This window comes from Bos taurus, chromosome 13, assembly GCF_002263795.3.
Source record: "Bos taurus isolate L1 Dominette 01449 registration number 42190680 breed Hereford chromosome 13, ARS-UCD2.0, whole genome shotgun sequence".
NCBI classification, from domain to species: Eukaryota; Metazoa; Chordata; class Mammalia; order Artiodactyla; family Bovidae; genus Bos; species Bos taurus.
This window is the reverse complement of record NC_037340.1, coordinates 69,875,393-69,888,543: the sequence shown is the minus strand read 5'-3', so window position 1 is coordinate 69,888,543 and position 13,151 is coordinate 69,875,393. Positions and strand designations below refer to the sequence as shown.

Here is a 13,151-nt window from a genome sequence, read left to right as displayed (position 1 = left end):
AGTTCTGCAGTGAGCACTTTGGATGATGGTCCAGATGTGGCATCTGTAGTTGCAGGTGTTCACTGTGTGACCTCTCCTGCCCCACGGCCGTGTTCAGTTGGTTTCCTTTAAATACAGGCCATAAAATGTTTACTTCTACCTTACTGAATAGTTCTTCCAAGAATGTTATTTAATTTTGCTCATCCCATCAACAAATAACAGATGCTGGCCAAATCGGCGTACAGAATTAAGTAACTTTCATAAAGTCCATGGTGGGACTGGGACTTAATAAGCCTATAGTATCTGACTCTAGTGGTGGTAAAAGAGGAAAAAGGGTTCACTGGAATGAACACACACACACACACACACACACACACGTGTTGTGCATATACATATACATGCACAATACAATTAACTAAACCAAAGATCTTATTCAAATAGATATGTGTATATATATGTATATGTGTGTGTAGCTCAAACTCTCTAGAGTGCTGTCTTAGTTAGGCTACTGTAACAAAATAGGGGTGGCTTATAAACAGCAATTTGTTTCTCACTGTCCTGGTGGCTGGGTGCCAGCATGGTTGGGTTCTGGTGAGGGCCCTTTTCCAGGTTGCGGACAACCTTTTTCTTGCTGTATTCTCGATGGTGGAGGGGATGAGAGAGCTCCATAGGGTCCCTTTTATAAGGGCGCTGATGCCATTCATGCATTTCTGCTGTGATGACCTACCTACCTACTGAAAGCCCCATGTTCTAATACCATCACATCAGGGCTTAGAATTTCAACATGAATTTGTGTGTGTGGCAGGAGGGACACAAATGTTTAGTTCACAACAGGTACCAATCTCTAAACGTGTGGTTATAAACACATATTTTTTTGACAATGAAGATGTGCTCTTTTTACAAGTAGAAGAAGTAAATCTCGGGACTTCCCTGGTGGTCCAGTGGCTAAGATTCCACGCTCCCAATGCAAGAGGCCTGGGTTCGATCCCTGGTCAGGGTGCTAGATCCTACATGCCACAAGTAAAGAGCCTGTATGCTGTAAATAAGACCCAGTGCAGCCAAATAAATAAATATATTAAAAAAATAAATACATTGAATAAACAAACAAAAAACCAAAGTGCTTGCAGGGCAGGCATAATAAAGGGAAATACTATCAACTAACCTCTTGGAGCTTTTAAGAAAAGCAAGCGGGTTTGTGAATGAGGGACCCAGTAATCCACTAAGAAACCTTTCCCAGAAGTTGCATAGTCTCATATCAACTCTTTCAACATATTTATTAACTATAAAGGAAAGAAAAGATAGTAACTTTACAGTGGAGAAGACACCTTAGCCAAGAGGTCAAGGTCAGCATCACCAGTAATCAGACAAGCGACATCATGAACCCCATGATACGATGCAGTACGGACAACACGACATCGTTTCTGTGGCTTTTTGGCCAGAAATCCGTAACTGCAGCACAATCATGAGAAAACCTCAGGCAAATCCAAATCAAGGACGTTCAACAAAATAACTGATTAATACTTTTGAAAAGTGTCAAGGGCATAAATAACAAGACTGAGGAGCTATCACAGACTAGAGGAGCCTAAGGAAATAATGACAAAATGCAGTGGGGATCTTGGATAGATCCTGGGACAGAAAAAGGACATAAATAGAAAAAAACTGGTGCAATTTGAACAAGGTCTTTGGTTTAGTTAACAGTATTGAGCCAGTGGTGACGCCCTGGCTCTGGTCAGTCCCTGCGGTTATATAAGACTTGAGGACACTGTTGTTGTTCAGGTGCTAAATCATGTCTGACTCTTTTCAGCCCCATGGACTGCAGCACGCCAGGCTTCCCTGTCCTTCACTGTCTCCTGGAGTTTGCTTAGATTCATGTCCCTTGAGTCGGTGATGCCACCTAACCATCTCATCCTCTCCTGCCCCTTTCTCCTCCTGCCCTCAATCTTTCCCAACATCAGGGTCTTTTCCAGTGTGTCAGGGACACTGGGTCAGGGATATAAGGAAACTCTGTACTATTTTTTGCAACTTTTCTGTAAGTCTAATATTAGCTCAGAATTTAAAACTTTTTTTTTTTTCCTCTCTTATTTTTCTTTTAAGTAAAAAGCCATCATGGGATAAACTGTCTGGTCCTGGGTAGAAACTGGCTTCAGAAGAGAAAAGAAAGCTTAGATTAAAGGCCTCTTCTCCAAGTGGGTGAATGTTAATGATGACCTTTCACTGTGTTGCCTCTAGGCTCATTCCAGATCTGTTGAATCTCCTAGACCTTTCTAAAGGGTATGGTAGTAAAAAGCTATGCTGATGGGAGATTTTCCTGAAAATTTTATGAGGCCAAGTGGATAGAAAATTAGACAATACAAGATACTGCACTTAAGGGGGAAAAAAATCAAAGTAATCTTAAACAGAGCCATGGGTGGGTATCACTGGCTACTCTAGGGTTCTCTGAAGATACTGTCCAGCATTTGCTGCTGAGGCCAAAATGGCCTGAAAAATTGGTGCACATCCGTGCAGAGATGACCAGACCGAGTGATCCTCTGGAGGCATATGGAGATGAAAGTCCCTCTTTGGTCATTAGAGGTCAAATTAAAGCCCCATAAACAGAAAAATCTTAAAAGCAAGGAGTTTATGGCTGTTCAAGTAAAGAATGCTGCAAAAGGACACCAGATTGGGAGTCTGCATGGAGGCTGGGAAGGATCCGGAGGGTTGGATTTCATCAGAATACATTTCCCTTTGTCCACGAGAGTGAGATGCCACAGTGGCCTGGAGCGAGCGTTCTGCTTGCCGCAAAGCTGATCTCGCTACGTATGGAGGTGGAAAACCTTAGAAGGTCTAACTTTGTTCCTCAAGTGGCCACCTGATTGGGACTTCTGTTTCTCAGGTGCTCTCATGTTAGGAACAGACATGCATGCATGCTCAGTCGCTCAGTTGTGTCCGGCTCTTTGTGACCCCGTGGACTGTAGCCCATCAGGCTCCTCTGTCCGTGGGATTTTCCAGCCAAGAATACTGGAGTGGGTTGCCATTTCCTCCTCCAGAGGATCTTCCTGACCCAGGGATCAAACCCACGTCTCTTGTGACTCCTGCTTTGGCAGGTGGATTCTTTACACTGAGCCACCTAGAAACAGACAATTCTGGGTAAATTTCAGAAATAGTGGGGCTCCTGGAAAGCTGTTGTTGTTGTTGTTTAGTTACTAAATTGTGTGTGACTCTTTGTGACCCCAGAGTCTGTAGCCTGTTAGACTCTTCTGTCCATGGGATTTCCCAGGCAAGAATATTGGAACAGGTGCCATTTCCTTCTGCAGGGATTCTTCCCAACCTAGGATCAAACTTGTGTCTCCTGCATTGACAGGTGGGTTCTTTACCACTGAGCCCCCAGGAAGGCCCCCTGGAAAGCTATACCCCCTCTAAAATGGGGGGTGGATCTAATGTATCTCTATTGAGTTAAGTTGGGATTAAACCAGTTGTACCCCACTCAATTAAGAATTTAATAATGCCAGTGAATTTACAAAGCTGGGGACTAGATCATGTACTTACTCAGTTAACAGATATTTTGTGAGCACCCACTATGGGCCAGGCATGGCATTATGCTCAGAGAACACAGCAGTGAGCCAGACAGCGATGCTCCACTCTGAGCCTACAGACCAGGAGTCTGTTCCTCTGAGCCTGAACCAACCAGCCCACCCACACACTCAAAGGTGCCTCCACTAAAACGGCTTGGTTTACACCAAGATAGAAGTTTCCCCAGCAGAAAAAGAAATAAAAGGAATCCAAATTGGAAAAGAAGTAAAACTCTCACTATTTGCAGATGACATGATCCTCTACATAGAAAACCCTAAAGACTCCACCAGAAAATTACTAGAACTAATCAATGATTATAGTAAAGTTGCAGGATATAAAATCAACACACAGAAATCCCTTGCATTCCTATACACTAATAATGAGAAAACAGAAAGAGAAATTAAGGAAACAATTCCATTCACCATTGCAACGGAAAGAATAAAATACTTAGGAATATATCTACCTAAAGAAACTAAAGACCTATATATAGAAAACTATAAAACACTGGTGAAAGAAATCAAAGAGGACACTAATAGATGGAGAAATATACCATGTTCATGGATTGGAAGAATCAATATAGTGAAAATGAGTATACTACCCAAAACAATTTATAGATTCAGTGCAATCCCTATCAAGCTACCAACGGTATTCTTCACAGAGTTAGAACAAATAATTTCACAATTTGTATGGAAATACAAAAAACCTCGAATAGCCAAAGCTATCTTGAGAAAGAAGAATGGAACTGGAGGAATCAACCTATCTGACTTCAGGCTCTACTACAAAGCCACAGTCATCAAGACAGTATGGTACTGGCACAAAGACAGAAATATAGATCAATGGAACAAAATAGAAAGCCCAGAGATAAATCCACACACATATGGACACCTTATCTTTGACAAAGGAGGCAAGAATATACAATAGATTAAAGACAATCTCTTTAACAAGTGGTGCTGGGAAAACTGGTCAACCACTTGTAAAAGAATGAAACTAGAGCACTTTCTAACACCATACACAAAAATAAACTCAAAATGGATTAAAGATCTAAATGTAAGACCAGAAACTATAAAACTCCTAGAGGAGAACATAGGCAAAACACTCTCCGACATACATCACAGCAGGATCCTCTTTGACCCACCTCCCAGAATATTGGAAATAAAAGCAAAAATAAACAAATGGAACCTAATTAAACTTAAAAGCTTCTGCACAACAAAGGAAACTATTAGCAAGGTGAAAAGGCAGCCTTCAGAATGGGAGAAAATAATAGCAAATGAAGCAACTGACAAACAACTAATCTCAAAAATATACAAGCAACTCCTACAGCTCAATTCCAGAAAAATAAATGACCCAATCAAAAAATGGGCCAAAGAACTAAACAGACATTTCTCCAAAGAAGACATACAGATGGCTAACAAACACATGATAAGATGCTCAACATCACTCATTATCAGAGAAATGCAAATCAAAACCACTGTGAGGTACCATTCCACGCCAGTCAGAATGGCTGCGATCCAAAAGTCTGCAAGCAATAAATGCTGGAGAGGGTGTGGAGAAAAGGGAACCCTCTTACACTGTTGGTGGGAATGCAAACTAGTACAGCCTCTATGGAGAACAGTGTGGAGATTCCTTAAAAAACTGGGAATAGAACTGCCTTATGATCCAGCAATCCCACTGCTGGGCATACACACTGAGGAAACCAGAAGGGAAAGAGACACGTGTACCCCAATGTTCATCGCAGCACTGTTTATAATAGCCAGGACATGGAAGCAACCTAGATGTCCATCAGCAGATGAATGGATAAGAAAGCTGTGGTTCATATACACAATGGAGCATTACTCAGCCATTAAAAAGAATACATTTGAACCAGTTCTAATGAGGTGGATGAAACTGGAGGCTATTATACAGAGTGAAGTAAGCCAGAAAGAAAAACACCAATACAGTATACTAATACATATATATGGAATTTAGAAAGATGGTAATAACAATAACCCTGTATACGAGACAGCAAAAGAGACACTGATGTATAGAACAGTCTTATGGACTCTGTGGGAGAGGGAGAGAGTGGGAAGATTTGGGAGAATGACATTGAAACATGTATAATATCATGTATGAAACGAATCGCCAGTCCAGGTTCGATGCACGATACTCTGGATGCTTGGGGCTGGTGCACTGGGACGACCCAGAGGGATGGTATGGGGAGGGAGGAGGGTTCAGGATGGGGAACACATGTATACCTGTGGCGGATTCATTTCAATATTTGGCAAAACCAATACAATATTGTAAAGTTTAAAAATAAAATTAAAAAAATAAAAAATAAAAAAACAAAAACAAACAAAAAAAGAAGTTTCCCTATATACAGTCCCCTAACTTTTAAACTTTTTATGTTAGTTTAATTTCCTTCCAGTAGCGCTTGAAAGGAAAGATGTTTTCATGTGTAGTTCATATATTTAATTTACATAATTTGGAAGCAGCATTTACTGCCTTTATTTGTAAAAGCTTTCCCATCTGTGGGCCGCTCCCCTCAGGGCTCTGATGTTGAAGACGCTTTGAGCTTCATGGGTTTGCTCCGTGCCTACAGCCATCAGAAATGTGTTTACCGAGGCCAAGCGAGCTCTGAGAGGCACAGCACAGCCAGCTGGCAGCATCCAAAGGGAGCCAGCCCTTCTCTTCTGCTGCCTGGAACTTTCTCCCTTCCCGAATTTAATCTCGGCTCAGATTCCAAACTAAACCTGAAAGCAGTGAACCAATGGGTGGTGCTGACTAACTTGATTCCACAGCACTGTTATTAAGATCTTCCCTGCCCCTCCTTCTGGAATCTCTGGGCCTTCTTACTGAGTAGAGATGCCTTGAATTGGTAAAATAGTAATTGTAATGAATTTTTAGTTATTCTATATAAAGAGCGCAGTGGATAAATATTTCTTATTTATCAGAAAAATTAAGGCTTTTTTTTTTCTTAAATTAAGGTTTTATTTTGAAGACCTACGTCTTCTACGTTCCATATATGCAATATATGATGGATGGTCATTTTTTTCAAAACACTTTTGCAGAACAAGTCCACATTCATAAAGAAAGCTGCCATCGGCTCCCAGTCTCTTTCCAGCCTCACATCTTCTTTTTTTTTTTCAGCCTCACATCTTCTAAGCTGCCCCCGCCTGTCTTTTATTAAGCGCTGGTAGGCTCTCTGTACCATGTGCTTTCATATTGCCAGCCCTGTTCTTCCCTTTCTCTGCTTTCAAGTCCCAGATCACCCAGAGCCGCTCACTCGAGGCCTCCTTAGTCTTCCTCAGTCATTGTCATCAGTCCATTTTCTGGTACCCCAAACCCAGAGGAGTACATCTCCCCTATGGCACACATCACAGGCCACTTTGTGTTGCTTCTGTTGACATGGCTTTCCCCTCTCCTGGATAACCAACTCCTTGAGGTGTCAGGGACTTGCCCATTCCATTCTTCTTCATATTCTCTAGATACCCAGCATAGTGAGTTTGCTAATATCGACGAGTGTTTATACTGCTCCAGCCACTGTCTAAGCACTTAGTATGTAATATCATGTTGAATTGTCACCATAACCCCATAATAACCCCCGGTTACCACTTTTTTTCCCAGAATAGGAAATTGAAGCACAGAAAGGTTAAGGGTTTTGCCCAGAGCTACAAAGTGGTAGAGTTGAGATTTGAACCCTGGCAGTCAGTTAGGGGTCAGGGCTTCTATCCACTGCTTGGTACTGAATACCCATGATACTATACTGCCCATGCCCTTTATATAATAGTAGCTAACATTTATCGAGCACCAGCTCCATGTCAAGTACTGAACTTATATGTTTATCATCTCAATCCACACAAAACCCCCATGAGGCACATGTAATTATTATTCCATAGAGGAGGGGACAGGTGCCGAGCACTTAAGCAGTTTGCACTAGGCGATACTGCAGTGTGTGCCTAGGAAGTGTCTGCAGGCAAATGGATGAATGAAAGCAGGGAGGAGGTTCAGGAAGAGAACTGATGTGCACTGAATGCCTTCCATTCTTTTCCACTGAGTCTGTTTTTCCCAACACTTTACTATGAAAAATTTCAAACATAATGCAAAACTGGGAGGCTTTTACACTGAGCAGCCATACACCCACCACCAGGTTTGAACATCAGCATTTTGTTCTGTGTTTCCTATTCCTCTGTCCGTCGTCTGTCCATCCTGTTTTTTATGCATTCCCCCTCAGTGCTTCGGCATGCATATCACTAAGGAAGAGGTCATTATTTATTGATAGTTTTTTTTCTTCTGAGGTAAGATTGGTACATTTCATTATAGTTAAATTTTAACAGTACATTTGCTGAGTTTTGACACATGCATACACCTGTGTAACCCAAACTCCTACAAAGATATCATTACCCAGAAAGTTGCCTCATATCCCTTCCCAGTCAGTGCCCACCCCTACTTCCCAGCAGAGTATCTACTATTTTTATGTCATATTTTTATATGCTTTTTTTTTGTTCCAAAAGAATTTCAGGTGACTCATTTAGTTCCATAAAAACATAAAGCATAAATCATACATGAGAAGTAGTTGGAAAAAAGAAACTAAAGGAGGAATGTTAAATGGATCCAAAAGAGCACCTCTGATACTCCGGGCACTTTTATAAGTAATATATTACTTAATCCTCACAAGAGGTATGTGTACTTATTTCCATTTTATAGATGAAGAACCAGCAGAGTTATGTGGCTAATAAGTAATAGGGACCCTCTTTAACTCCAGTGTTCATGCTTTTTCCACTCTAGCCCCAAAAGCAAGAGAACAGTAAAGGACAAGTTTATTTTAAAAGTTAACAAGGCCTCCAATACATGCTCATGTATTTTGAAAATTGTGTTACCTCATCACGTATGTCAAAGTTTAGCTCCAGGAGATGGCAGGGCTAGGGGCATTAAGTAGTCCTGCAGTATTTGCAAAAGTGCTGTAAAGTCAAGGTTGGCTTTGAGTTATCCTGTGGCCCTAGAGATGGGATTCCATGTCCTCAGTAAGAGAAAAAAACAACTTTTCCAGAATTGATCATAAGAGTGGGAAGTCTCAAAATGGTCTCATTGACTGTTAAATCAAGCCCTATATCAACAGGGAAGCATCTTATACATGAAGGAGCCTTGGTCAGAGATTTCAGCTTTGACTTCAAGAGGGTCATTTATTCATTGTGTTAAGAAAGGGTAAAGGTGGGACTGCCCTGGCAGTCCAGTGGTTAAGACTCTGAGCTTCCAATGTAGGGGGTGTAGGTTCGATTCCTGGTCAGGGGATTAATATCCCCCGTGACACATGGTGTGGCTAAATAACTATCAGAGCTCGATAAAAAAATTAAAAAAAAAAAAAGGGTAAAGGTAATCTTTGGTAAAAGAATAACAGATTTCTGATAGGGAATCTTAGAAACCATTGTGTCTTCTACCTCCTGCATTTTGTGTTGAATCTTCCTTATGATAATAGATTGGATATACACATTAAGGGTAAGGAAGAATTGAAGATTACTCTGAGTTTTTTTACTTGAAATGCCAGAAAAAGAGTTGGGTCTGTTACAGTAGGAAGCTTATCATTGGGATCCTGGATAAAGTTAGAGATTTTGAGAAAGAAAGGAAGACAAGGTGTTAAAATGATACGGGCTTGGTTGGCAGTATGGAATAGAAGACTTTCCCTTCTGTAACTGTGGCCCCCAGCGTGGCGGGAGGACCCTCGTGTTAGCTCTGTGGGGCTGTGAGAACCAAGACGTGTTCGCGTGGCCTTGGGTGATGGAGTGAAGATTCATGGTTCCCAGCTCAGTGGTCAGGCCTGTGGAGGCCTGGAGCAGTGACTCTGGAGACCACTGGGAATGAGGCAGGGTTCCAGCAGACCAGCTCTGCTGCCCCCATCCGTCAGCTCCCTCCTCTCCCTACCTCTGTCTCCTGGATCTCATGCATGAGGCTTGCAGAGAGACTTTCTGAGTCTTTCAGGCCTTCTGCCTTGTACCTCTGGTCCTCTGGGGAGCAGGAAAGGGAGAGACAGCCAAAGTGCTACATTAATGAAAGTAGAAAGAGCCACATTAATGGTGGCTACTGAAAATAAATATTAGGTCTTACGTCCTGGGCAGCAGCAGTTATCTTTAATAGACTACTTGAATTGAAGAGAATTTAAAAATAATGTTGTTTTCCAATTATAAAAGCCATTCATTCTTATGGTGGAAATCTGAAAAATATAAGAAAGCATTATGAAGATAGTTGAGATTCTTGCTAGTGGTGATACCTTAACATGAATTCTTTTTAGCCATTTATAAATTGTTTACATACAGTGTGAAGTCATGCTGTATATACATTTGGTATCTTATTTTCAAAATATTTGCTGATTTAATCTAAGCATTCTCCCATATCATTAAAAATTATTCATAAGCACGGTTTAAAGGAGCTATTGATATTCTGTCTATTGTATTTTCAGCCTACTTCAGTTCACTTCAGTCGCTCAGTTGTGTCCAACTCTCTGTGACCTCATGGACTGCAGCACACCAGGCCTCCCTGTCCATCACCACCTCCCAGAGTTTGCTTAAACTCTTATCCATCGAGTTGGTGATGCCATCCAACCATCTCATCCTCTGTCGTCCCCTTCTCCTCCCACCTTCAACCTTTCCCAGCATCAGGATCTTTTCCAATGAGTCACTTCTTTGCATCAGGTGGCCAAAGTATTGGAGTTTCAGCTTCAGCATCAGTCCTTTCAAATAAATATTTAGGACTGATTTCCTTTAGGATGATCTCCTTGCAGTCCAGGGGACTCTGAAGAGTTTCCTCCAACACCACAGTTCAAAAGCATCATTTCTTCAGTGCTCAGCTTTCTTTATAGTCCAACTCTCACATCCATACATAAATACTGGAAAAACCATAGCTTTGACTAGACGGACCTTTGTCAGCAAAGTAATGTCTCTGCTTTTTTAATATGCTGTCTAGGTTGGTCAGAACTTTTCTTTCGAGGAGCAAACGTCTTTAAATTTCATGGCTGCAGTCACCATCTGCAGTGATTTTGGAGCCCCCCCAAAATAAAGTCTCTCACTGTTTCCATTGTTTCCCCATCTATTTGCCATGAAGTAATGGAACCGGATGCCATGATCTTTGTTTTCTGAATGTTGAGTTTTAAGCCAACTTTTTCGCTCTCCTTTTTCACTTTCATCAAGAGGCTCATCAGCCTACTTATCTCATTGAATTTTGAAGTGAGTTTCATGTGAACAGCATATAGTTGGGTTGTGGTTTTAATCCATTCTGAAAACTTCTGCTTTTTAATTGGTGTGTCCAGACCATGTACATTTAAGGTAATTATTTATACATTAGGGCTTCCCTGGTGGCTCAGCAGTAAAGAATCTGCCTGCAGTGCAGGAGATGCATGCAGGAGACAGAGGTTTGATTCCTGGGTTGGGAAGATCCCCTAGAGAAGGAAATGGTAACTCAGTCCAATATTCTTGCCTGGATCCCATGGACAAAGGAGCCTGGTGGGCTATACAGTCCCTGGGGTCACAAAAGAGATAGACAACAAGAGCAAAAAATTTATACATTAGAATTTTAATCTGCCATTTTATTATTTGTTTTCCCTCCAGTTTCTCTTTTCTTGCCTTTCTTGGGTTACTTGAACATTTTAAAGGATTTTATAGTATTTGTAGTGTTTTTGAGTATATCTCCCTGTAACATTTTCTTTGTGGCTGCTTTGAGTATTATAGTATACATATTTGGATTATAACAGTCTACTGGTATCAACAATTCACCACTTTGAAATGTGAAAACCTTACTTCCATCCAGGTCTCTTTAATCCTGCCTTTTATATATAATCATATTGAGCATCAGATGGTATTATAATGTTTGTTTCAGTCACTAAATATGATATAGAATTCACAAGGAGAAGGATAGTCTATTATATGTACTCATTTCCTTTTTCTGTTCTTTATTCCTAACCAGTCTCCAAGAAGATTTTTTCTTTTATCATTTCCTTTCTCTTTGAATAACTTCCTTTAGCCATTTTTTAAGGGTAGGTCTTCCAGCTACACATTCTTTTAGTTTCCTTAGTCTGAGAATGTCTTTACCCCTCCGATCTTGAGGTGAAGTTTCCCCAGATACAGAATTCATGGTTGACAGTTCTTTTCTTTCAACATAGAAAATATTGTGCTGCTTCCTTTTGGCCTCCATGGTTTCAGAAGAGAAGTCTGTTGAATTGGTTTTCCCTTATAGACGATGTGTTGTTTTTCTCAGTTTTCAAGGGTTTTTCTTTGTCTTTGATTGTCAGAAACTTAACCATGTGTCTTGTCATACATTTCTTTGAATTTATTTATTGGAGGCTTGCCCAGCTTCTTGAATCTGTAGATTTGTGTCTTTCACCACGTTTGGGGAATTCTCAGCCATTATCTTTTTGAATACTCTTTCAGCCCATCTCTTTATTCTCCTGGGACCCTGGGGATATGAACATCGGATCTTTTGTTTTTGTCTCACAAGTTCCTGAGGCTCTGTTCATTTGTTTTCTGTTCATTTGTTTTCAGTCTGGCTTTTTTGTTCATAATGGGTAAATTCTATTGGCCTATCTTCAAGTTCATTTATTTTATCCTCTGTCGTCTCCATTATTAAACCCATCTAGAAAGTTTTTACTTCTATTATTAAGTCTTTCGGGGATATGATTTTTATTTGGTCCTTTTTATAACTTCTGTTTCTTTGATGAGATTTTCTATGTTTTCATTTATTTCAAGAGAATTTGCAGTTGCTTATTGCAGCATTTTTGTGAGGGCTGCTTTAATATCCTTTGTAAGCTGATTCCAACATCAGATTTATTTTGGTATTGGTGTCAGTTGATTGTCTTTTCTCATTCAAGTGTGGTTTTCCTGGTTCTTGGTAAGGAGGTTTCCCATTCTGTTCTGGACATTTTGTCTATTATGTTAGGAAACCCTGGGTCCTTTTTAAACCTTATATTTTACCAGGAAGTCACTGTCTTTAGCACACAAATTGGGATCTACTTTTATGGGCTGTGGTTCCATTGACAATTTACTCTTCAGAGCCTTTGCTGTTACAGTTTTGGTCTGCTCGATTTATCTGGTGCAGCTGGGGCTCCCACTGGACCCTGCTGGTGCTAGCTGATGGAAGGAAGACGTTTTCCCAGGCCACACTGCCTGGTGCCTGCACGTAGGTGACAAGAGCCTCCATCCCGCTGGGATAAAGGGTATTTCCTGGGGGCCCTACAGGGAGGGAGAGTGTTTTCCCAGATTGTTTTCATATCAGTGGGCTCCTGACCTATCCTCCTTATTGGTGCTCCCGGCTGGCCTGGTGTCAGCAGAACTCCCATTCCATCACAGGAAGGATGTGCTTTCCTGGGTTGCTGTCTGTCGCTAGTCTGGTGGGGCTTGGGAAATATTTGACCTGCGTCCCTTCTGCAGTTGGATTGGGGGTCACTAGCTGCCCTGCTGCTGCTGCATTGTTCCTTTGGTCCTGGGGTCCCTAACCTGTTCACCTTCCTTTCCCAACCTTTCAGACTTCTCCTTTGGTTGCCTCTTGTGTTATTTACAGGATTTATAGTTGTGCTTAGCAAAGAGGCTGGGACAGAAATGGTTTACAGCATCTTGTCCAGGACCATGATGGTGTTCTGTTTTAACTGTTCACCTTCCTCTCCAGTA

At 41.2% G+C, this 13,151-nt stretch overlaps 1 protein-coding gene across 9 annotated transcripts in view; it reads left to right on the top strand.

The window, feature by feature from the left end:
• ZHX3 (zinc fingers and homeoboxes 3) overlaps window positions 1–13,151 on the top strand; it is a 113,206-nt gene that overhangs the window by 51,969 nt on the left and 48,086 nt on the right. The gene's annotated exons all lie outside the window — the stretch shown is intronic.